Source organism: Camelus bactrianus, chromosome 3 (assembly GCF_048773025.1).
Source record: "Camelus bactrianus isolate YW-2024 breed Bactrian camel chromosome 3, ASM4877302v1, whole genome shotgun sequence".
In the NCBI taxonomy this organism is placed as follows: domain Eukaryota; kingdom Metazoa; phylum Chordata; class Mammalia; order Artiodactyla; family Camelidae; genus Camelus; species Camelus bactrianus.
The window spans coordinates 84343068-84370243 of NC_133541.1; the positions used below are offsets into that span (position 1 = coordinate 84343068).

At 37.9% G+C, this 27176-nt stretch overlaps 1 long non-coding RNA gene across 1 annotated transcript; it reads left to right on the forward strand.

The window, feature by feature from the left end:
* The first annotated feature begins 8735 nt into the window (after positions 1 to 8735).
* On the forward strand, positions 8736 to 26748 carry LOC123613278 (uncharacterized). The gene is made up of 4 exons (XR_006720643.2): positions 8736 to 17255; positions 17720 to 17773; positions 23299 to 23440; positions 26109 to 26748. It is a non-coding gene; the product is annotated as an uncharacterized LOC123613278 (long non-coding RNA).
* The last annotated feature ends 428 nt before the right edge of the window (positions 26749 to 27176 follow it).

Consider the following 27176-nt stretch of genomic DNA (forward strand, 5'->3'; position numbering starts at 1 on the left):
TAACCAACTCAGCTAGTCATCTGTAAAGTGTCTGTAGGAAACAAAGTGTCCTTTGTTTTTCCCTAAAGGGATGTAAAGTACATTGCCAATAGATTAACATTTTAAAGGACTACCATTTAAAGAAATTCTTTTCCTCAAGGAGTGAATTCAGAACAGCCTATTCTAGCCTGAAGGTTTGCATGGCTCTTTGCATCCAGTCTCATTCTCTTGGGAAATTTTGGACATTCCCCTCTCCACATCATGGGGAGAGAGGGGGTGCTCAGATAAGGTGCTCGCCTTGAAAATGCATGACAAAGTTTGTATAATGAAGGATGATGTAGGGGTGAATATTCACTAAAAGCATTTAGTTTTCTCATGCCTAAGGCAAGTTCAGACTTTCCCAAAAGATGGGACACGATCTAGAAACGGAAGACAAAGCCAAGAATAGAAGTAGAACAATGTGAGATCAGGTGGTCATGGAGCATGTAGGGACCTCCTTTTATCTTTATTGACTTCCAAGTGTTTTGTTGGCTTTATTGGTTTATCAGTTTTGGAGGGCAGGCGTGACCATAGGCTTTGTGTTTTTACAATCTTCTCATTTCCTTTTACTGAGAATTTCTGTATAGGATGGGACCAGGATCAGTGATGGTTAGTGGGTATGAATCACCAAAGGAACAGATCTCAAGAAATAGTTCAATTTAAGAACTTTGCTAACTAATGACTGCATGAGAAGATAGGACATGTTTCAGCCAATGCATAAAAAGGGAACGTTTTGTGTGAAAAATACACTGTCTCCATAGTACATGCTTGTACCCACTGGGTAATTCTGGGAATGAGAAAGTATTTTGAAATTAGTTGGGTTATTTGAAGATTTCTACCATTCTGTTCCTGAAAAGGCTTTTCACATTTTTCTTTTTGATAATAGTACAGATTGTCGAGTAGATGCAATGACGTAGAATATAAATTCTCGATAGGTGAAATAAATAGGTATCTAAAGTACCTCTCAATGGAACAGGACCAAAATGCTTCATGAATAGCCAAGTGTTCATTTTATTCCAAGAAGGGTGTTGGGTAAATGACTGATTCTGCACCCAGATGTTGTTTGAGATCCTGAGCTAGCAGCAACAGAGGCTTGCTGTGTCACTTCAGAAAGAATGTGTCAGTTAACATCGTCACTCTTTCTGGTGGCAGTCTTTGTCATCACTTGCCACAGCCAAAAAGGCAGGCATCTTGCACAGAGTTGTTTAGATGACAGATGTTTCTTGCGTGGAAGCTCTGAGTTAACTACCTTTGTAGAGTTGCCTTTCCAGCTCAAGCTGGGATTACAGGAACCGTTCAGCAAATGAGCGTTGACTGGACCAGCTGTTCCATCTATGACACACTGAGGCCCTTCAACTTGTCTGAAGCCTGGTACAGTTTGTCTGCACAGGTGCTGCAGGTGGAAAGCTATTAGATTTTCATTTATGCTGGCATTTCACTAGAGACATTCAAGCCTCCCAGAGCCGGAAAGGGTTGCACTCTTAAATGATAGGATTCCAAGGACGTTCAGATCTTACAGAGAGTAGCAGGAACGTGTAGGCAGTGGTCCTATTTGTTCATAATGTCTCCTTGGTTTCTGAACTTATTTGATGTCTCATCCTCCCCTGCCCCTCTGGATGCTACCATGCCAGATGCATTAACTGCTTAACTCTCCTTTTCATTTTCATGTCAAATGTTTTAATGTCCATGTAATGAATCCTGCTCTCACTGGTGTGCTGCTGACCTTAGGCTTGTTTTGAATTTGCTAGTTGGCTGCAGTTTACTTTTCAAGGCTTGCCCAAAGTTATCATTCTGTGTTGAGGTATGAAGAAAACTGATTAGAAATGGTCCAAAAGACTAGACCAACATGTGAATGGACCTGAAACAGATGGAAGAGAGGGAAACAGGATAAAAGCATCCTAGTGGGGGCATAGCAAGTATAAGCTGAATGGGAAAGGGAGACAAATATGGAAATCTAGCTCTTACAGTAGAGACTGGGGATAGAGGGACATCTTTAAATTCCCTTTAATTTATTTAAGAAGTGATTTTGTCCTCATTATGAATGGTCTGAGTACAAGTCCAAGTTAAATACTGTGGAACCCATTGGATTCTTGATGTTATGGTGGGAGTCCTTTACTTGCTTTATGAGATGGCTGTCTAAGATGGGTTTTTGATTCTATTCTGTGTTTCTATTAGAAAGGATTTTAAGATAGTGACTTATTTTAGGGATGTCAGTTCATTGTTCTGTGGTACTCCTTCCCCTCTTCTTTCTTTCTCTCCTCCTCTTCCTCCTCAGGACATATAGAAGGCGGCAAAAATTTCCTAGTCTCCTTCCCTTCAATTTTTGAAACGGTTACCATGTGCCTGACTTTGTGCCAGGTAGTGTAGACTTTATTACCTCATTTAATATCCTCAGCAAGCAGCAGAGGGGAGCTTTATCAGCACCGTCTTACAGACAGGGAGCAGAGGCTCAGAGAGGTCAAGAAACTCATGTCAGGTCACGTATCTAATTAGTGATAAGGCTGAGATTCAGATCCATGTCTCATTACAAAAGCTGCTTCCACCCCCACATGACTGATGTGCATTGACTTGGAATCCATGTTTTCTTTAAAAAGCTTTGGAGCGAGACTAAGCCCTTGACTTGGGCTAGAGGGAATTGTGTAGGACTGAATCTCAAAATACCTTTTTTGTGTGTGTTAGCTATTATTACTTTATTTTTATTTATTTACTTTTATACATTGAAGTATAGTTGATTTACAATGCTGTATTAGTTTCTGGTGTACAGCATAGTGATTCAGTTATATATATATATGTGTGTGTGTGTGTGTGTGTGTGTGTGTGTGTGTGTATATGCACACACATATTATCTTTTTTATTCTTTTTCATTATAGATTATTACAAAATACTGAATTTATTTTCCTATACCAAAGGTCCTCATTTCTATCTATTCTTTATATAGAAGTTTGTCTCTGCTAATCCCAAACTCCTAATTAAAAAACACTTTTAAATTAATGAAATAACAAACAGTGAGAAGTCCAGTCCTTCTCTGGGTTTGGAATAGTTGCTCTTCCCATAGTCTCGTGTCTGTTTCATCCAATATGAGTTGATTATGTTTTAATAAAAAAGACCACTGAAACAGAAATATGGGCAATTTAAAGGCATCTTTTATGGCTTGACAGTCAGTGAATGTTTCATTCTCCTCCGTTGCTATGTCACAAGGGCGAACAGAGATCTGATTGCAAAATGTGATTCACTTCCTCTCCGTGTTCTACACAGAAAGTGTATTAAGACACAGTAACCTCTACTCACAAGAAGCTTGGTTCGCGAGTGTGAGCAATTGTTCCTCCATGAAGCACTGCTCCTGTGAATGGATAGATGCTTTTTGGGTAAAATGTAGCCCATGTCTGGAAGAATTTAGGAAGACTGAATGCTGAAAAATGGTAGTGGTGTGGGTCTCATGGATGGTTGTAGTGGAGTAGATCATTTGTCTAAATTCCAAGCCCTGAAATGGCTATCTCTATGAAATGGAACACAGCTTTTATGATGTAAATATTCAGTAACTTGAAGCCAAGAGGAGTTTCATTAAAAATAAGAAAAGCACATAGGTCAATTACATTCTGCCCACCTGGACAGGTCTTTGCCTCTGCAGCTCGGCAGGTGTTTAGACACAGAACATCCTTCTGGTATGTGCTTCAGGCATTGTGGGTAGGTGTCTGGGTACCACAGTGCTGCCCATGGATCAGGGGGACCGCTTGCAGATAGAGCTCATTGGCAGCTCATTGTGTTTCTTCCTGCTGTTCTCACCCCACACAAGGCATCATGCCTTTATCTTCTTCCTGCACGGCTCACCTCAGGCACAGCAGAGGCTTGTGTCCTCTGGCACCATCATGAACCTGAGAGCTTTGCACCTGATCTTGAAGCTGGTTGTTTCAAGGGTTGAAAATACATTCTATACTTAAATCTTGTGAAAAGCTAAATTGACACAATGTTTTCTTGAAAATTCTTGTTTATGTTTGCAACTAAGTTTTTGGAGCTTTTCCCGGATCATTTTTTTGGAATTTTCTCTTATTTGTTGTGAATTTGCTATTAGTTCCCAACTCATGCAAATATCACATTTGGTATGTCATTTATTCATTATCCATTGATATTTAAACTCCTTTAAGCATGTTTAATGATGGCACTCCTCATGCCCAGCAGGTCTGTTTTTCAGAGCCATCTGAAGCTGAGAGGTTGAAAAAAATTAGAATCTTCACTTTTCCAGAGGAAGTAGGGCCAGACCTTTCAGTGTTATAAAATGTGTGAAATCATTGCTGTCTCAAACCATGAGATTGTTTTAGCATCCATGAGGCAATTTTAAGATCCTTTAGTTTCTTTCTGTATTACATTCAGTGTCTGATAAACAATCCCTAATGTCTACGCGGTTGTCCTGTTAGGAGTCTAAAGACTTCATTCTCACAAACTGTGCCAGTTGACTTTTATCTACCCTGTTATAATGAGTAGTTTGAAGTCTGTTATAAGCAATCTTGCCAATAATGTTCAAAAATCATCAAGTTCACTAAAATCCTTTTGGCCTTATGTAGGCCTTATGTTTTCACTGATCCTACATATCTAATCGTGTTCAACCTGCCCTTCTAAGCTTGCCTTCTAATTTCCATCGATCTCTCTCTAAGTCAGAGTCCCTGTAACCAGTCCTGCCATTGCAGGTGCACTCAGAGTTCACCCTGATGGACTGCAGATTCTTATGTCTATCAAATTAAATGAGACAATATTACAGAGGAAATATGTTAAGTCCATATGGCTGGCATCTCATGAAACTCACTTGGCATTTGGACCAATACGCTTTCATGATGGTTATAGTCTTTGTCTTTAAAAAATGTGGTAAAATATACATAGCATATAATTTACCATTTAAACAAAAGGTAAATCTTTTATAAAAAGGTAAATCTTTTATAAAAGGGTATACCATTCAGTGGCATTCACACTATTGTGTGACTGTTAACCACTATCTCCAGGATTTTTTATCTCACAAAATGGAAACTCTGTACTCATTAAACAGTAACTCCTCTTTCCTCCCTCCACCCCAGTCCCAGCAACTACCTTTCTACTTTCTGTCTCTATGAATTTGACTACTCTAGGTATGTTAGATAAGTAGAATCATAAAATATTTGTCCTTTTGTGACTGGCTTGTTTCACTTCAGATAATATCTTCAAGATTCATCCAGGCTGTAGCATGTGTCAGAATTTCCTTCCTTTTTAAGGCTGCATAATATTCCATTGTAGGTATATACAACATTTTCTTTATCCATTCATCTGTTGATGAACATTTGGGTTGCTTCCTCCTTTTGGGTATTGTGAATAATACTGCTATGAATGTGGGTGGGCAAATATCTTTTCAAGTCTGTGCTTTCAGTTCTTTTGGGTATATAGCCAGAAGTAGAACTGTTGGATCATATGGTAGTTCTGTTTTTAATTTTTTGAAGAACTTCCATACTATTTTCCACAGTGGCTGCACTATTTTACATTCTCACCTACAGTGCAGAAGAGTTCGTATCTCCACATCTTCACCAATAATTATTTTCTGGTTTTTTTGATAATAACCATTCTAATGGATGGGAAGTGGTATCTCATTGTGGTTTTGATTTATATTTCCCTAATAGAGATGTAAAGCATCTTTTCATATGATTATTGGATATTTGTGAATTTTCTTTGGAGAAATTTCTGTTCAAGTACTTCGCTCATTTTTTAATTAAGCTGTTTGGTTTTTTTGCTTTTGTTGAGTTCTAGGAGTTCTGCTTATATACCTGATATTAACCTTTTATCAGATGCATAATTTGCAAATATTTTCTTCCATCCCATGGGTTACCTCTCCCTCTGTTGATGATGTCCTTTGATGTACAAAATCTTTAAATTTAGATATAGTCCAACTTACCTTTTTTTTTTTTTTTTTGCTGCCTCTGCAGCTTTGTCTTTTTATATTAAATCTTTCATAGTGTTTTTATCCTGACAGAATAACCTTGGTTATATTACTCTTTCCTCAGGCTTCATGGTATAGACCTTTAATTAACCTCATTGCTAAGCATGCTTTACGTTCCCACAGACACTAAAGTCCAGACTTTATGTTGCTCCACGTGGAGGGTCAGCAAGGAGGCTGAGTGGCTAGGTGCTTACATCTACTTATGCTTTCCCTGAAGTTGGAGTTGTGTTCCAAACAATAACATTTGACTTGGTGTGCTGAACAGCCTCAGAATTCCACCTTCTTTCCAATCTATTTATTCACTGTTCAACAGTGTTTGTATTTTCTACGTGTGCAGTTAGTTTTCTCTCTGTTGATGTCATCTTGAAAGTTAATGAGGACACTAGGTGCCCTCATCTGGGTCAGGGTCCTTTAAACTTCCTTCTTTGAAGCCACTGAACCCCTTTTCTAACAACAGCCTAAGTGGAAACTCAGTAGAGCTGAGAAGAGCAGCGGCTGCTGTGGAGCAGGGGGTAAAGACATTCAGCTCACTGCTTGCTCTCCTCCAGCTCCTGAAGCTTTGTCTCTGAACCTAGATGGAGGCTCTGTGGAATCTATTCAGGGCAGAATAGCCTTCTGATAAGGCAGGAAATGAAGTACAATCATTCACTCCCCATTTCCCCAATCCTACTTACATCAAAGCAACTCATCTTTTGTATGTGCAATGTATTTAGGAGTCCATGTACCATTGAACTTCAGCTACAGGATTCTCTCAAACTGGAAACCTAACAAACAAACAAGCAATCCCCGAGATGATTGGTTTCTCTGCCTGAAATAGTTGTTCAAAAATCCCCGATCTAATTAGGCATTGGAGATTAACAGACACATGTTACTATATATAAAATAAACAGCAAAGGCCTACTGTATAGCACAGAGAACTATATTCAGTTTCTTGTAATAACATATACTGGAAAAGAATCTGAAAAGAAAAAAAAATATGCACGTGTACGTATAACTGAATCGCTTTGCTGTACACCTGAAACTAACATTGTAAATCAACTACATTTCAATGGAAAATTAAAAAAACCCAATCTCATTTATTGCCAAAATGATAATCCACATGGAACTGAGGACTTGTAACCATGATATTTCTCTTGGGGCACCCTGTTGTGCACCCTGACTCGTTTTACTGATGAGTACTTCACACAGGGAAGATTCTAAAGCCAGAGGAGAGTCCTCTGGTAAGAAGACCAGCTACTGAGACACAGGAAACTTAACGTTGATTCACAGAAATTTTAAACTAGAAGGGAACTTAAAAGATCCGAGGAAGTCCAAGAGGCTGCAAATGGTTTGTTTGGTTTGCACAACATTTTAAAAATTTCTTACCAGCATTTTAAAAAATCAGAAATGTTTATATAAAACTCTTGATTCTAAAACTCCTGAAGCTTTGTCTCTGAACCTAGATGGAGGCTCTGTGGAGTCTATTCATTTTTCTATTTATTCTAGAAAAAATCCTAACAGCTGACAACACTAGGCCCATGGTCCTGTAAGGCACTGATGAATCACAGGGGGCACTTTAAAAAATTCCAGTGTCTAGTCTACATTGCGGACAAATAAAATGATATTCTCTGTGGTTCATACTCAGACATCAGTATATAGTTTAAAAATTATAATAAAAACACAAGACATTGAATTTACCATCTTAATCATTTTAAGTGTACATTTCAGTAGTGTTAAGTATATTCACATTGTTGTGCAACAGATCTGTAGAACTTTTTCATCTTGCAAAACCGAAACTCCCGGTACCCATTAAACACTACCCCACGTGCCTCTCTCTCTTCAGCCCTTGGCAACCACTTTTCTATGATTTTGACTATTTGAGATAATTTATATGAGAGGAATCATACAATATATGTCCTTTTGTGATTGGCTTATTTTGCTTAGCATAATGTCCTCAAGATTCATCAATGTTATAACATTTGACAGGATTGCCTTTTTAAAGGCTGCATAATATTTCATTGTGTGTATATGCCACATTTTGTTTATCTGTTCATCTGTCATTGAATGTTTGGGTACTTCCACTTCCTGGCTGTTGTGACTAATGCTGCTATGTGCAGATTTATTTTTCAAATCCTGCTTTGAATTATTCTGCATATATACCCAGAAGTGGGATTGCTGGATTATATGGTAATTTCATTTTTAATTTTTTGAGAAACCTCTGTACTGTTTTCTATAACAGCTGCACCATTTTTCATTCCTACTGAGAATGCACAGGGTTCTAATTTCTTTGCATCCTCTCTAACACTTGTTATTTTCTGTTGTTTTTTTTTTAATTGAAGTATAGTTGATTTACAGTGTTTTGAGTATACAGCAAAGTGATTCAGTTACATATATATAAAAATCTATTCTTTTTCAGGTTCTTTTCCATTATAGGGTATTATGTGATATTGAATACAGTTCCCTGTGCTATGCAGTAGGCCCTTGTTTGTTATCTATTTTATATAGGTTAATCTCAAACTCCTAATTTATCCCTCCTCACCTTTTCCCCTTTGGTAACCATAAATTTGTTTTCTATGTTTGTGAGACTATTTCTGTTTTGTAAATAAGTTCATTTGTATCATTTTTTAGATTCCACATATAAGTGGTATCATATGATATTTGCCTTTCTCTTATCTGACTTACTTCACTTAGTATGATAATCTCTAGGTCCATCCATGTTGCTGCAAATGACATTATTTCATTCCTTCTTATGGCTGAGTAATATTCCATTGTGTGTTTATATCTATCTATCTATCTATCTCATCTTCTTTATCCAAGAATCTGTCAATGAACATTTAGTTTATTTCCATGTCTTGGCTATTGTAAATAGTGCTGCTATGAACGTTGAGTTGCATGTGTCTTTTGAAATTAGAGTTTTCTCCAGATATATGCCCAGGAGTGGGATTACTGGATCATATAGTAACTCTGTTTTTAGTTTTTTAAGAAACCTCCATACTGTTCTCCATAGTGGCTGCACCAGTTTACATTCTCACCAACAGTGTAGGAGAATTCCTTTTTCTCCACATCCTCTCCAGCATTTATTATATGTAGACTTTTTAATGATGGCCATCTGACTGATGTGAGATGAGGTTTCTATTCTTTTGAAAGTGGTCATCCACTTATGGGTGTGAGATAATATCTCATTGTGGTCTTGATTTGCATTTCTCTTATGTTTAGTGATGTTGAGAATTTTTCCATATGTTTGTTGGCCATTTGTATGTCTTCTTTGGAGAATTGTCTATTCAGCCTTTGCCCGTTTTTTATATCAGTTATTTGTTTCTTTTTTGTTAGGTTGTAGAAGTTTCTCAGATAGTCTGGATATTAACCCCATGTTAGATATATGATTTTCAAATATTTTTCCCATTCCAGTGGATGTAATACTATACATTTTAAGAATTAGAAATGTAATTGACTTCTAAAGCATCTTTAAAGTCCATCTACTTTTCCATGGCCAACCTGGCAGGGCTGATTTTTCTCGGGAAAGAATAGAAGGGGGAGGTATAGTGGATAAGCTGTAGGATGCTTCAAGACTTATCCAGTACAGATTTATACGGAAGCAAGCCAGATGTCTTCAGCACTTTAACAAAGTTTTGTCACAGTTTCTTCTTCATTTTAACGTTAAAAACTTGCCTTAGCTTCTATTTTGTATTTTTGAAACATCCCATAATCATCTCATTTTACAACAAGCTATGTCTTTTAAAACCCTGTGATATGTTTTTTATACCCAATGAAATATAAAATCAGCTGGGAAATGAGAGATAATTTATGATTAAGAAGAAAAAGTACCATGACTAACATTTATAAAATTGTTTTATTTACTGTGGTAGTATCTTATAAAAATGAATATAAGAATTGAGATTTAGTGTAAACTATTCAAATTATGGTATACACAGTGGCTTAAAAATTATTACAAATTCCGCAAATTTGCAAATTTAGTAAATTGCATCAACTATTGGAATGATTCCTTAGTCACTCTTGTAAAAATTAAGGTTGGGCATTATAACTGAAGACAGAAATTATTTTTATGGTATCCATCCACATGTATTCTCAAGGGATGTTGTGGTTTGTGGAAATTCTGACAAAAATGCTGTTTTTAGTGCACTTTTTAGTAATCTTTTGTGGCATAGTGTTTACTTTTATAATTTAAAAGCAAACTCAGTTTTGGGTTTTAGGGCATGTATCCGTGAATACCATTTTTTCACACTGAGATGTCATAACCACATTCAATGAATATACTTTCTTTGAACACTTAAGGGCTTCTATTTTGCATTGCTATTTGCCTTCCTATGCCTGTCTCACAATCTGAAAAATCAAGACTCCTCCTATGTGTTAGGTTTTAATATTCTGTGTGGTCATATGGATTGCTTTAAACTGGTTTTATCAACAAAAGGAGTATTCTGAGTCTTCATTCAGTACTTTCACATCTTTGCCATAATACACACATTTGAAAATTTTTCTTCTCTCTTTTCTGAAACTGGACTTCTTTTAGCCTACTAAACAGTAAGCATGAAGATTCATAAAGCAGATTTTAAAGTATTGTTTTCCTTTACCTCAGCTTGGGTCCACACTGTTTTCTCAGCTCTGATTGTTGTTCCTGAATTTGTTCATGAGTGTGTTTTGAATTTTCTCCAGCTTTCTTCTGCTTTTCCCCTTAATATATGCACTTAGCTTTTGTAAATGCTTCGGTTCTTTGGGAACAACTCACTGTTCCTCTGCCTGCCTTGCTCACAGCTGACTCGGTCCTAACAAGCAGCTGGGATATGTTTGCTAAGGTGCTGTCATCCTCTGCTTTGCCCAGCCCTGTGACATACTGTGACAGGACTGTCCTCTTGGGGTCTGATGGGAGGGCACGCTGACCATGCAGGTGATGATGTTTAAAGATGATGATGAGTGTGTCACCTGTGTGAGGTCACTGGTCTCCTGAATTTTCACACTGTCATTTTTATGTCCTTGGAACACCTACATTCCCAGGAGAACTTTATCCCAATGGATAAAAAAACTGCTAATAAGATTATGGTCATGGTGACACTAAGTAGTATAAAATAGCAAAAAGTTAGCCTACTGTCCATTCCTCCTATGCTTATTCCCCCAAACCTGAGGCTTTGACTCATGGCAGTGTTAGACCAAAATGTACCTTCTCCTCACATCCAAGTTTTGGACATCAGGGCAGCTCTGGGCCCCGCAGACACTCTTAATCAATGGTTCTTAAATGTTAGGGGGTTATGAATCCCGTTGAGAATCTAATGAAAGTCATATACTCTCTCTAGGGGAAATGAACTTCAGCACATAGAACATTTTAGAAATAATTTTGGTGTCTTCATAGAGTGCCCTGTAGTTCATCTCAGAGTCCTCTGAGGATGACTGACCTTTGTTGTTTGATTACCATGCTAAGCAGTGTGTGATATGTGTTACCTGTCTCATCCCCTTTAATTCCCACAATGACCTGATGAGTTAGGTTCTATGTTATGCTCATTCAATAAGATGAGGAAATGGAGGCAGAGAGAGATGCAGTAGCTGAGTTGCTAGGTGATGCAGGAAGTAAGTGGAGGAGCTGGGACTAGAACCTAGGCAATCTGGCACCAGTCCAGTTTGAGAACCCTTGGTTTGGAGAATTTTATTCAGTTCTAGGCTGAATTCTAATCTGAAGGCGCATCAGGTGTATTGGACAATTGTGGGGGTTCTGAATCACCAAGGGACTCAAGGGTGAGATCCATAGATAAGCAGCTTTTGACATCACCTGAGTGTTTGTTAGCAGTGCAAGCACTCAGTTCTCACATCAGAACTATACAGTTTTATTAAGGTCCTCCAGGAGATGTGTATGCACATTAAAGTTTAAGATGAATGGGCTTAGGCCATGTAACATTAGCAACTTTGACCCCCTCTGAAACCATTTTGAGCTTAAAATTAAGTTTTTGGTAGCTTTGGGGAATATTGCCGATGGTTTCCGGTGATCTGACTGATAGTGACGGCATGGTTGTGGGGAAGGTGGTGTAGAGAGAGGTGGAGTCAGCAGTAAATGAGTGTAAGTGAGAACAACATATTGATACCCAGTAGGTCCCCCTTTTCTAAGGTGACTCTAAGATCTATTTAGAATGTTCTTTTAAAATGATAACATTCTAGAATTGAGAAACAAACTTATAAAAAATGCCATTCTCGTTAGCTGCGTGCCTTCCAGCAGCACAGGATGCTTCGGATTCTGGGTAGTATGAGGCTATGGATAGCCATCAAAGCTTCAAAAAGGAAAGCTTTAATGTCTCCTAAATATTTCCTGCGAGGCACCATTGCCGTGGTAGGTCTTTAAGAACCAGTGGGGATGTGTCACACCTGGTGAGCAGATGTCCTCTGAGCTGATTGCTTGCTGTGCCCATTCCTGACACCCTTACTTTATGGCCTGGTTTCTGACCTCAAATGGCTATGCTCTCAGATCCACTTTACTTTGGTGCCAGTGCCTCCATTGGACCCAGCTGCCTCTTGGATCATTGCCATCTTTGGTGGGTTTTGCAAATAACCCCTTTCTTGTTTTTGAACTCTAGGAAGTTGAACTTCCTATGGCTAAATGATGGTGTATCCCTAAGCTGGAGCTTTTACCAAGCAGTAGTTCTTACACCCACATCTCTCCTCATGTAGGACCCTCTTTTCTCATTGAGAGTAGTCAGTATGATAAATTCATAAGATCACAGGAAAGGACATTTTTAAATCCTTTTAGATACATTCTGGAATGTAAGAACATCCTGTGGAATAGTGATATAAAATGAGCGAAATGTCCTCAAGACATGCTTTTCTGTGAGAACTTGAGACCAGCAATGATTTTGTAGTTAATTTAATAGGTTCTGGGGTAGATATTGGACTTTGATAGTGATGAATGAAGAGATTATTATTTGAATGTGAAGAAAGCTGCGTGCGCTTTTCTATCTCTGAGTAGGGAGTGTGAAATCTATTTAGAGATATAACCAGGAGCCTAAAAAGTGAAGTCTGTTAAAACAAGTGGAAAAAAAAAAGGTACTGCTAATAATTTTGATACCTGTATCAAGAGTGCTCTGTAAAAGTGGTGCTAAAAATTCCCCTTTTTGAGAAAACCTTATTTCATTATATTTTAAAATTCAGTACTACTTCTTCAACCAATAAAACTAGAGGACAAAATGTTTCAGAATGTTTAATATAGGAGCTACATTTGAGTTAACTAAACACACACACACCCAAGATTAACATTATAGACCGTTATATAAATACCCCTGAGGCATACTGATATTTGACATGAGATTATTATCTCCTAAAATGCAAGGCATGCACACTTTAGACCAATACAGATACCATTTAATATGATATCCTGAGAACTCTGCTTTTCCTTTAGTCACTCATTTGAAACAAGTGATGACCCAAAGAGTAAACAATGTGTCAACTCATCAGCTGGGGGAATATTTCAGTGGGGGAATATTTCAGTGTGAGATGTGGATACATTAAGGTCTCTTGATGTGTCGATTAATTTTTTTTTATTAATTAACCAGTGTTCAGAAATCGGAGCAAATGGCTACTTGCCACAGGAATAGAGAAACTCGAGCAAACCTTGGAAATGTCAACGTGCCAACTGCCTTGAAAAAGTTGTTCAATGGAAGATCTTTTTATAATTGAAGTATAGTTGCTGTCTAATACTGTATGTTACAGGTGTGCAATATAGTGATTCACAATTTTTAAAGCTTGTAATCCATTTATAGCTATTATAAATTACTGGCTATATCAATGAGATATCTTATATTGTGATTACTTACAGTACCTGAGAATGTTTCTTCATTGGGAAATACCTAGCATTAAATAACCAAAATAAATTTAATTAATTCATACGCCACTTAGTTCCAAAGAAGAGTCAAGCCACTGTAGATGTTGCTTTCCTAAAATTTAGGGTAATTCAAGGTTGCCTAAGGAGATAATGTGTATCAACTGTGGAATCATCTACGTGTCATCTGCTGATGTTTCACAGGCGATCACCAAATCCTTCAGAATACTATAAACAACATTCTTCCCCCAAGGGAAAGAAGTCCAGACTGTAGTTCAACATTTCTTGGCAGTTGTGAAAAATATAATAATGGACGTTGTCAGGCACCTTAATGAAAGCTCCCTGAGTGACCCTTTTACATATGCAACTTATCCTCAGTGGCATCATTTGTGAGGAAAGGTTAAGGTAAATGAGTTGGCCTTTCTTTATACTATTAATTAAAAAGAAAGAAGAGCTTGCCAGTGTCTCACATAAAGTGTTTATTTAGATTATTTGTTGTTTTTGCTTGTACCTCAGACTGTAGGCAATAGCCCCAGTGCAGGGAGACCCTTTTCTTGATCCCTTTTGATCCCTAAGATGCCTCCATTTACGTAGTGAAGGGTCTGACAAGTACTGATTGCAACTCTGCATGTATTTTGGGGTGTTTGTCTCAAGTAGCACAAAAGCATTTATTCTGGTGATATTCTGAAGGGAACGTTATGAAAACAAACCCTCTAATGTTACTCATGCTTATCTGTCAGCAGCCTTGAAAACTGAGAAAAATGAGCTTGGAAAGAAAGCAATGGGAGAAGTTGGAGCAGGTGATTGGGGAGCAGGAACAAGGGAATGATAAAACATCAACACGTCAGAGTGATGGAAGGGCAGTGGCATTTTAATGGAAGAGAGTCTGAGAAAAGGAGAAATTAGAGAAACAAAGATAAATGGACAGAAAAAGAAATATTTGTCAACTTTTTCATCAGGATTTAAACTTTTTAAAAAAGTATTTCTCTCTTCTTTTTGAGTTCACGTTTGTTTCTATGTACCTGGCACTGTACTAAATGCTTTATTTTAAATATTATTATTACAGTGTACTATTTTAACCCTGTGAGGAGACTATTAGTGTTTAAGTGTGTTTAATAATTTTGAAATGTGTGAGCCCTTGAGTTTGATTGTCTAGAGCTGGAATCCCTGACGTGCCACTTACTGGTTCTTTGATCTCAGGGATGGTGACCTTTTTGTACCCCAGTTTCTTCATTTGCAAAGTGGTGACAGTAGTAGTATATATCTCATAAGGTTATGGTGAGGATTAAAAGGTTACTATATGCAAAGCATTTAGAACACAGTATACATGTGGAAGCACTCAATAACAGTTGGCCATTGTTATTTGTATTAATATTCCAATGAGATGGTTGAGCATCAGAAAAATCAAGGCACATTCTTAAGGAATCTCAATTTGTTTCAGACCTAGGTGAATCTGACTTAAGCACCCATGCTTTTAATCATACCCCATAAGGAGACAGAAGACCTAGTTTTTTACTCCAACATTAACTGACTCTTTTATAAGTTACTTCAACTCTTTGATTTTGCTTGGATTCACCCCTATAGCAGATCTTAGGACAAGGGCTTGATGAATGGTTCCCAGGGAATATGGCTTTTCTTGATGTGTGTATTAACTGTGAATTAACTACTGTAGCCAAATCTGATAACTTGGGAAGAGGGGGACAGAGAAGGAGGGAAGCCAAGCTAACAATGCCATTTTAAGAAAATAGCTGGACACAACTGGGGCTCAGTGCTACCAGGGCTTCCTGGAGATGTACAGAATGTGCCTCCGAATCGTCCATCAGGGACAGGAAAGGTGAGTGTTTATTTATCAGTTCCTGTCCTCTGTTAATCAAGGGTTGCTCTAGGGGTGTTCACTTTCTTCTTACAGTTTGCACATGACCCATCACAGCCTAGAATCTCAGTGGACAGAGAATCCTGGGGCAGAAAGCAAGGGATGGGCGGCACAGCTGAGGTGTGTCACTTTGTGGAAGGTTATATCCGTGGCACAGCTGGTTGCCACAGCCATTTGAGCAAAGTGTTGGGCCAAGGGGTTGGAAAGGTGTTTGACATACTCTCTGTACTTCAGTACACACATTGATCACATAAGGTATTTGCTTCACATTTGTGTAGGTAAATGTTCTGTCATTAGCACCGAGTTGTTGAGGAGGTTCAATGAGATGTATGTGAAAGTGCTCTGAAAAATATAAATCATGTAGAGTATGGCACTACACATGCTATATGGAGATCTCCAAAGCTGAAAGTCAAAGAGCAGCTGAACAATTTTTTTAACCCATCAGTCTGTAGGTACTTTTGAAATCAACACCGCTATCATCTCACTATTATCGTGTAAGTCATGAACCTTCATGCCTTCTTGCTGTGTGCCATCAGTTTTGACGTTCCAACCAAATTTTGGGTAAGGGTTTATTCTCTTTCTTCAAAGTGATTACAGCACAGATAAATCTGGATTTTCAGTGGAAAAAAATCACCTTAAGACCTCAACAGGGCATACCTGACTGAATTCCAAACTGAGTGTTGATGTGACCCTGTGGATCGGAAAGTCCAAGTGGTTCACCTGCCCTGTGCCTAGTCATTTGGCTTCTTGCTCTCTTGGACACTTAGCCCCGTAATATTCTAAGTAAAAATGAAATAAAAGGGAATAAAATTCATGCTGAGTAGGTTCAAATTGGAACCAGTTTGCCACTTTCTGCCTTTAGTGGAAGCTGATCTGTGTTCTACTTTCAGAACTAAATACAGTTATGAGATGTTGAATTTTCAGTGTTGTCTTTCTCCTTTGTAGTTGAATCCTCACTCCTGCCCTTACCCACTGTGGGATGTTGGTCACATCATTTAACCTCTTTCGCCTTTAATTTTCACCACAAAATTGAGATAATATTAATATTAAATCCCATGAACTGTGATGAGGATGACTTTAATGTGTTTGGAAGAGTTCCTGGAGCATTCTAATTCATGTTAGCTGTTCATATTATTGTTATTATCATTATTGGTTTTGACAAATATCTATAGCTTTATTTTTTCAGTGTTTAAATGTAATGGTTATTTCTATTAATTCAATTTAATGATGAGCTGCTCTAATAACATTTTATATGAAATATAAAGGCTCTTAGAATCATCTTGATGTCCTGACTGAGAGATGAGTTTAAATGCTTTTGACCCTCTGAGGTGCCCTCTGACATCAGGAAAGCACACAGCCTTTCTAAAGTTGATTTTCTAAACAGAAAATTGATAGCCCTGTCCATAACTGATATAGAAACAATTTGAGAATGTCAAGGAACTCAGAAAGAGTAATGATTTTGGTGATGATGCTGAGTACTGATGGAGGTTGCTTTCCCTGCAGAGAGCTCCATGTGCCTCGTGGTCCTGTTGCATGTCCTTCACATGCACCTGTGAAGGAGATTTGGGCTCACACCGTGTCTGTGTAGCAGACCTCTGTCTCACAGATTTATAGAAAATAATGTAAGTGTAGCCCAGTGTAATAGAGTCTGACTCCATTTTTTAAATTTTTTTTTGATGTTTGCTGGCATCCTAAGCCTCATCCCTCCCCGCTCCTCTTCTGCCCCACTTCTGGGAAATCTGATAAGAAAGTCTGAGTGCTTCCACCTTTGATGTTGGTGGGAAGTTCAAACCACACAAGCCGCTGCCTGGGCACAGAGGCCCTCATGCCATCCTCACCCTCTTACCACCATAAAACCCCCACGCCATTCTTCCTCAGCTCTTGCAAGCCATTTTCAGACCAGCTTGAGGAGAATGCCCTGGCTTCCCCACAAAGCCTCATCATGTAGGTAGTAAACCTTTCATATAACCTTTTCCTGTGGGTGATCAGTCTTGACATTCTAACCACATTTGAGGTGAGGGTGGGGGGGATCTACTTTGTTTCTCCAGAGTGGTTCCAACACTCAGATACTGTCTTGTACTTATAGGGACCCAGGTTCCTTGGAGAAGTGAGTCCAGGTCCAGGGCAAGGACAATACAAGGTAAGTCTGGGATATTTTGTCATGCATGCCCTAAAGCAAGGAAGTGCTCCAAGACTAGTGGGGTCACGTCAAAAGAATTACAGAAGCCTGGAGGAAGGGGCTTCTACTTGTCAAAATGGGACAATTTGTACATTGAAAAGAGTAATGATGGTAATAGACTATATCACATTGAATATAAATCTATCATGATAGAAGAGGGCAAGGAGGAGAGAGAGAAGAAATAAAGAGGGAAGCTCTTCTTTCAAGAACATTATTCACTAACAAATGTAGAAAAAGGAGAGAATTTTTTTTTAAATCACCATTTTGCAGATGAATATGTCAAACAAAGCATCAAAGAATACTAAAACTTTTGAGTAAAATGTTGGGCTAACAAGAAATTCACATGAAATCAAAATATTATCCCATGGGTTATATGGTTTAATTGCCAAGGAAAATTAATCTTTCGAATAGATATGTGATACAGTAGGAGGTATACAGCATTGTCTCTGTGCTGTGCCAAAACATTTGACCTGATTCTAGTGGTGAAGAACAATTAAATACAGGATGTGGGACATGATACAGGACAACTGTCCTGAATTTTTCAATATTATGAAAACAGAAACAGAAACAAAAAGACTGCTCTTCTGGAAGAGATGAAAGAAATTAAAAAGACATAACCAAATGCAATGTAAACCTTGATTTGGTCCTAGGCTGAAAAAGTAAAACAATTTTAAAAGACAATTTTGGTCAATTGAGGAAATTTGAAGATAGGTATATGAAAGTGACACTGTGGTTATATAGGAGTACACTCATTCTTGGAAGATGTGTGATATTTAGGGATGAACTGTCATGGTGTCTGTAAAACATACAAGAATGACAAAATGTTAATATTTTGATGAATCTAGATGAATGGTATTTATCGTTCTCTTCTTTCAACATTTTTGTAGGTCTTAAAATTTTTAAATAAAAAACTTCAGGTTAAAAGCCCAAGTGAACAGCAATAGGAACAAAAGAACTTCAGAGGAGTGCTAAGACCACCAAAATTCCTGTTACTTCCTCTGAAAGCTTAGTAGATTTGAACAGAGTGTAATGTTTGTACCTGGAAATTATTCTCAATGTAGAAAATAAATAGCAATTATTATTATGTTAAAACACCTGCATGGCTACGCATGTTCATAAATCAACGCTATTGTCCCCTATCTAGAGCATCTATTTGAATTACTTTGCTCTGAAAGCAGAGTAAATATGTGCTCTCCGCCAACAAGGACAAATTGACAGCTGACTTGGAGATCAAAAGATTTATGGTTGCTGCAAATCCCCTTATTGTGGGGCCTTGTTAATACCAGATTTGATCTGAGAGCATCATACTTGAACTGCAAATGAACCCTGACTTCTGTGATTGGAGAGCCACTGGCAAGACTCACCTGTGATTAACATCTCTCTGCTCGAATAAGGATGACTGCTTGAGGATGACATTTCCAACTTGTTCCACTGGTGTTATTATGTCTGAAAACAGCAGTAATTCCTCATCCTGCTCCTGGGCCCCGAAAAAATAATTGGCGTTCTCATTATCTTTTAGGAGCCTGGAGGAATTTATCCTATTAAGATGGTGGGCAAATGAGTAGTTACTCAGCTCTCTCTGACTTTGTAATGCCTTCTCACAACTTGTTATTGTGCTGCCCTTTGCTGAATCTTTTTCCCTTTCTATAGTACCTTTTTTTTTTTTCAAAGATGACAACTTATTTTTCTTTTCCTCTGCTGAAAGACTCTGTATGCTGAGAGATTGCCAGTCAGTGTAGTATTATGAACTCAGGGTACAATGCAATTGTAAGAGAATTTTCCAGCATTACATATTCCATCCTCAGCAGATGTGAGATACAACTATCATAATCATACTGCATGTTTTTTCACATTTGTAACAGCATTTTTTGTTACCTTTTTGTTTTCTTAAATGTTCCTCGGAATTCAGTTTTTGTTTTACCACAAATCTTTTCTCCATGGTAGAGAACACAGATTGCATAAAAATGAAAAACCTTAGGCCAGTTTAATGGATACACTGAATTTAAGGAATATGAGTTTTGGTAAAAGTGAAACTTCCTTATAAAATAACTATTTGTCTCTGGAAACTGGAAACTTCCTGTTGAATGCATACTTTCAAAACGAAAACAAATCATCATCTCAGTATCATACGAGTGTTTCCAGATACCTAAAAGAGGAAAGCCTGCAATCAGATTCAGATGGCACAAGTTTGAATCGTGATGTTGCCACCAGCTCTGTGTGTAGCCTTTGAACAATCTGTCATGCTTTTTTGGACCACAGTTTTGTGAAATGGGTACAATAATCACCAGTACACAAGGATATTGTGAGGTTAAATCGTTATCATGATGACATCTGTCAGTGAGCCTGGAAGTATTAGGCATCCAGTACATGTTGGCTAAATTTGAATCTACTGAGAATCCCTAACATCCAAGCAGTTTAATATGGAAAGGACATTCACACCCTGACAAACTGTAGCTAAACAACTCATTTGACGTTCACTTAACAGGAAGTCTGGAGGTAGGTGCTGCTGTTCTTGGTTCAAGGGTTCAATAATATCAGGGTCCAGCAGGAACGCTCTAGGTCACCTGGCCTTCCCTGAATAGTCATCACAAGATGACGGCCACATCTCCCATCATCAAATCTGTGACTGTGGCAAGAAGAGGATCAGTGGCTCATGTTTGTCCCTTTGATTGTGAAACAAAGATTTCCCAGAAGCCCAGGTCAACTTCTGCTTCCACTTCTCTGGCCAGGACTGCATCACGTGCCCTGCTCTGGCTGGGATGGAAACTAGAAAGGGAGAGCTTAGCTTTCTGAGCCTCTGCTGTAGCACGGAGCAAGGGAGGAGAGGGAAACAGGACTGGCGTTAACCCTGAGCAGCAGGCACTATTTCTTTGTAATCTGAGGCACTGGAGGGGCATTTGAAGAGCTTGGGCTTTAGATGGTCTTGATCGGCTTTGCCAGTTACCACCTGGTGACCTTGAATGTTTACTTGATATCTCTGAACCTCAGCTTCTTTTTTACATTAAAAGGTTAATAATAATCATCTTTCAGGGTTGTTTTAAAGATTATAATGTATAATATATATAGTGGACACTGGATATATCCCAACTGTTGCACAGGACATGCTTATACTAAAATAATATCCATTGTTTATCTGTAATTTTAATTAATTAGTTAAATGGAGGTACTGGGGATTGAACCCAGGACCTCGTGCATGCTAAGCTTGCACTCTACCACTGAGCTATACCCACCCTCCTGAACCTGAAATTTAACTGGACATCCTGTGTATTTATTTGCTGAATCTGGCAACTTTGCTATAAGCAGATCTTAAAAGCTGCTTAGATCAGTTACAGGATCCTGCTATGTCCTCCAGGGTCCAAAGAGAAAGCAAGGCCCCTGAGATGTCATGATTTTGTGTTTCTCTCTTTTCCCCAAGAACAAATTGTTCTTCCTTCCTGGATCAAAGGGTGGCAGAAATAAAACCTTCCGTGGATAGTTACCCCATTAGCTAATGAATTATGAATTCTTTGCAATAATTGGTTTTATTTTTTTGTGAACATCTAGATAGTAAAATGACCTGGAGGATAGGGGTAGGGAGACACAAAGTTTCTGCTACAGAAAATTATACAAGATTTCAGGCACTAGAACTGGATTTTTGACAGGGATCCACCACTAGTGTTGTAACTTTGTATGATGAGCTTATCCTTTGTATGTTTATTTTCTTTAATATATAATAGGCATAGCAGTTAACTCATAAAATTTTAGTGGGTATCAAATGAGGTCACTTATGTGAAAGTACACCATAAATATCAATTTTTTTAAGAGTTAGAAGCTAAAACTAGGATCAACCTCAAGGGAAGTATTTGTAAAACTGGGACTAATTTTGGCATTTGATAATTTTCTAGGAATTTACCCACTTATCTTTCAAAATTTATTAATGTATAGTATCTAGCTATTCATCAATTGCTGATATTATAATTGTCTACCTAAAAGAACTAATAGAATCCAGAGACAATCTATTAGGACCAATATAAGAGTTTAGAAAAGTTGCTGAATACAATATCAACTTACAAAATCAAAAATGTTTCTGTATACTAGCAATCAGAAAACTCCAGAAAAATAATATTCCATTTGTAATTGCTATAAAACTAAAAGTATCTAAGAGTTAAAATAGTCTAGAATATGTAAAATGTTTATGAAGAAACTTGCCCAACTCGACTTTTCAAAAAGTTAAAATGATGACGTTCATGCAAATATAAAATCAACATGTGTCAAAGACTTAAAACTAATTCATTAACAAGGGAGCCAATAAGGCATTATGGTAACTTCAAAGAACACTTAAGAAGCCAGGGATTTATAGGCAATTTAACAGAGAAATATTAGGATTGCTAAATTAGTTATAAAACTAATGTCCCACAGGCAAACCATAAATCTTTGGTGCTACTGCTTCCATTAGACACAAAATTATTTGCATCTAGTGGACAAAATTCTAGAAGTTTACATGTAACCTCACTAAGTATGAGACCTATTAATAGTAACAATGACATAAACTGAATACATTTTGTAGCAATCCTTTAGTGGCCTTTGCCCCCACATAATATTCAAAGGATATGCCACCCACTTTTTTGGCCTTATTTCCAAGTTTCAAGTCATTTTCCTGACACACTTTAAATCTGAGTGAAGGACACAAAAGATGATATGAATAAATGGAGTGCCATTTCATGTTCTTGGATGGGATGAATTCATATTACTAAGATACAAGTTCTCTTTAATTCAGTAGATGAATGCAGTGCAATTTCCATCACAAATCCAGTTAGGTATTTTAGAGAAACTGCTAAATGTGCACTAAAACTTGTAGAGAGAAATAAAAGTTTATGGCTGTCTGTTGCTTAAAGTCATAAAGATGAAGCACTTACCCTGTCAGATATTAAGGCATACTACAAGGCCAGAGTAATGAAAACAATGTGCTAGTGGTGTAAGACCACAGAAACAGCTAAGTGGAAGAAAATAATGCACTCAGAATGAGACTCACATAACCATGCGACTTCAATAAACTTTAAAGGAATTACCACAAATCAGTAGAAACTGTTGAGTTGAAGTTTTTTTGGAAAATTATCTTACTGTATGGAGAAAAATTAAATTGGATCCCTACCTAAGCCTACATATAGTATGACCTCCAATGGATTAAAGATATAAGTTGGAAGGGAAAAAACATACAGCTGATAGAAAAGAAGTTATGAGATAATCTTGCCGATCTAGGAATGGGGAAACACTTCAAAAAGTTTCAAAAGGAAAAACAATAAAGCAAAAGATTGATAAATACAATCATATAAAAATTAAGGCTTTTCCCCCTCAACACCCTGTGTAACTAAGACAGGAGTATTTCCTTCCGTGTAAATGATGCCCCAATAAAGATAACAATCAGAAATATTGTGGGAATATGCACTTTGGATTGATTTGTACTAGCAAGGTAGTTACTTGTATGTATATCTATGTAAAATCTGCAGATACAGACTCTTGGGGAAGACCCACTGGGAACCTGATGGAGATGGAAATGATGGAAAGAGACTGAGAAACGGCTCCTACTGCTCCACCCTATTGCAGCCCTCCCTCCCTGAGCAAGAAAGATTTTTCCTGTATGCAAACCAAGTAAGTTGGGGGAAGTATGCACCTTAAAGAATCCAGGAGATGAAATGACCTCTCCATAACTCTCGGAGACTTTCTACCTTCATTCTTTCGGCACATGTTTATGGCACTAACCCTGGTCCAGTCATTGTTGTAGTTGTGGGGAGAGAGCATCAAGCAAACCTGATCCACCCTCTCTACTTGAGCAGCTGTCACTCTGTCTCCAGCACCCTCAGGGGAGACTTCAGGCAGGGAGAGGACCACAGGGGAAGATCCCCATGGTTGTGAAGTTAGGAAAGAAGACATAATCTGTGAAAGCATTGACGCACTCAGGAAAACAAAGGCATTTCACTCATGAAGAATACTATGGGCCGAATTAGTAGACGACTAAATGGGAGTGGGTGGTTTCAATGTCTGAAATTGGCAAGGGATTAATAATTAACAGGGAATTTCTGTATACTGACAAGTCAGTTACTGCAGTGGGAAAATAGGTGAAGAATACGAACAAGCAATTTATAGAAAAGAAAACTCTCAGAACCAAGTACCCAAAGGCATGGTGAAGATAACAATCTGAGAAATTCAGCTTAGATTAACAATATTAAACTGGCAAAAATTAGAAGGCTGAAAAGTGCTGAGTGTTGTCAGGGAAGCACGTATGCAGAAAGCTTCACGGGGGGAGTAGATTGGCACAGCCGTTCAGAGAAACAGCCTGGAGTGATGTAGGCAAAGTAAGTATATGTATATACTATGATGCAGCAACCCTGCTACCAAGAATTTATCCCAAAGAAAATTTCAAACATGGAGTTTTTATAGCATGAAATATATGAATATATTTATTGCAGTGATGGTTACAGTGGTGGGAGTTGGCGGCAGCTTGGGTGGAGTAAATAAGCAAGACTTATAGAATATAGGCGATGGGTGATTAAGCAGCCTTAGGAGGAACCTATCTGATGTACACAGAGAAAAAAGATTGGATCTTCAGAAGATAGTACTTAGACCAAAAAAGTAAAAAGCCAAGTGAGATGTTCCTTATAAAGATTTACATAGTTTAAAATAAATGCCAACAAAATCACTCAACACGTTTTAAAGCACTTTAAAATAAAAAGAAATAAACACAACAGAATGGTTACCTTGGAACAAATACATATTAAAATTAGAGAGCCTCATATGGACCAATGATTATAATGTGTCTTGAACTGAGGAGTATTATCCATTTTGCCTTGTTTATCTGATGAACAACTAATAAGATAAAATGAAACATAGTGCATGGGAGGAACCTAAGCATTTGTGGTGATTGAAAAGGTATGTCCTGCTTACTCCTTGTCTCTGTTTAAATATTCTGCCGTGATCGCTTCTCGGGTGTGGCCCATCTGGGAGGCTGCCGTGGGCTGATTCAGGGTTTCACCTTCTTTAAGCTCACAGACCAGCAAGGAAAATCCAGAAAGAAGAAACAGGCAAAATCAAAAGAGTTCTGGTCTCTACTTTTATGCATACTGTTAAAAATGCTGCAAAAGTTTTGAATATTGTCTTTGCTAGGAGGTACCCCAATGTGTCTGCATTTCCTCCCCTATTTATTTAGTGAATCGTTTTCATCTTTTATAACAGCTTATGCTTCTACAGTTTTCTAGTATGCATATCTCTTTGATGATACGTTGTTTTATCTTCATTACAACTCAACTGGAGATCCTATCTTTTGCAGCTGAGAAAACAAAGACTAGAGAGACCAAATAACTTTCAAAATATCACATTTCTGGGAAGTGATGGAAACAGAACTGAACATCAGGTCTCCTGGCTTCAAACCACATGTTTTAATCTAATACTTCAGGCTGCTTTAATGCAAGGAACTCTTTATTTCTAACTGAATTTCAAATAATTGAAGAAAAATTAATGAAGTCCTTATAGAGCTTTTGATTGCTAAATATGTGGAAATTAACTAAGAATTAATTGGTGAAGAGTCAGTTGATATGACAACCAGGGAAAGGCAATTTTCAGGTGGAAGTGTGAAAAGCAGTGATAAATAATATCATTCCCTGGTCATCCACTATTTGGAAACTATAATGCATTTTATAATAAATTTTGAATTTCAAGGAATTTCAATTTGTCCAAATATATTAAGCTATGACTTGAAAATATTCTATAGTGTCATCCCAGATGCAATTTCCAAAAAAGAAATATTTATGGCATTAAACTTCTCAAAATCAGAAAATTTTTTGGGCATGTATGTAATTCAGTTTTGCAAAATAACAGCTATACAGAACTTACACTCTTGAAGAAAAAGCAACAAGCATCTGCTGTAAAGTGTCTGCTGGGTTTTCTCCAAGTGTCCCGTGAGAGGTGAGACTGTCACCTCTCTCTCCTGAACCACACGATGTCTACAGCCTCCCAGTGCTCACTTGACACACAATTATCAGGGAGATCTGATTAGAGTTCTCTTGCACACTCCTTCCACATTTGCTTTCAGAACGAAGACATAAATATTGCCTCGTCTAGCCCCATCTGCCTTTCAAAACTAATTTCCAACAGTCTCCCCAACCCTAACCTTCAACTCAAGTAAATACACAGTCCTCCCACCTCCTCCAACTTGCTATGCTCCCTCTCATCCCAGCCCTCTGTGTATGTGCTTTTTCTGACTGGAATGTTCTGTAATGTTCTTCAACTCCCTTCATTGGTTTAACTCTTATTCCTTCCTCAGACCTCAAGTCAGAAATCATTTCCCAAAGAAGTCTTCTGGGTCCACGTTTCAAGTCAAGTCCTGTTGATACCAGCTCTCAGAGAACCAGATCTCTCTCCTTTGGATCACTTATGCGGTTTGTAGTTAAACATTTATTAATGTGATCGTTTGCTTAATTTTTGTCCTATCTCCCAACAAACTAAAAATCCCCAAAGAATTTGTTTCTTAGCATGTTATTTTAATTTTTTCTCATCATTTTCTCACCTAGTATCTAATGCCCTATTGTTTTTGGGGGGCGTTGTTCATTTATTTTGACTTTTCAGCACCTTTTTTCTTTCTTGTATTTGGGGAATTCTTCACCTTCTGAGCCCAGGACCTTCCTTGCCAGCCATCATACTTTGCAGTCAAGCACAAACACATCCCAGGCTGTGACATCCAGCCTTCCAGAGACGCAGTCTGAAAGACTCTAGGAGTTGTCTCTGGTACCTGGAACCACCAGTGGAAACTGTGGTGTAGTGTCTTGTGGTAGCCTGGTGCTGGCAGAGTCTTGTGTCTTATTTTGGAGATTGTTCCTGGAAGAATGGGCATCAAGCTGGCTTCTGGGCCTTTCCCAGAGATTTGGAAACTCACATCCTTTTAATAAAATATTTTTCTACTTTAATGAACTAGAGCTATTTCTTTGGTTTTCAACTCAGGTAAGAACCTCAAAATGAATGAGTGAATAATGGAATCTCTTTGCTGCCAACACAGATTGGATGTTTTATTGTCTAAGCTGTTCTATGAAGTTATTGCAAAAGGGACTTGAATTATAGAAATGATCTGAGTGTTGTCTAGAGGCTTTTTAAGGCCCAGTATACTTCAGCTGTAGGAGGCTACAAAAATGTTCTTGGTTTCCTGTGCATATATCCATTACCTTCCTAATATCTATTGCTAAAAATCTTCTGACAAGTAGTTTGGAGTTCTGTGTAACCAGTTTCAGAATAATTCAGCTCTTAATGCTTTCTCTTTGTTATTTTACTGTACATTGCTAAGTTGAAAGAAAAATGTTAGGTATTTTTGTGTCAGATTTGTGAGCACATCATCCACTGT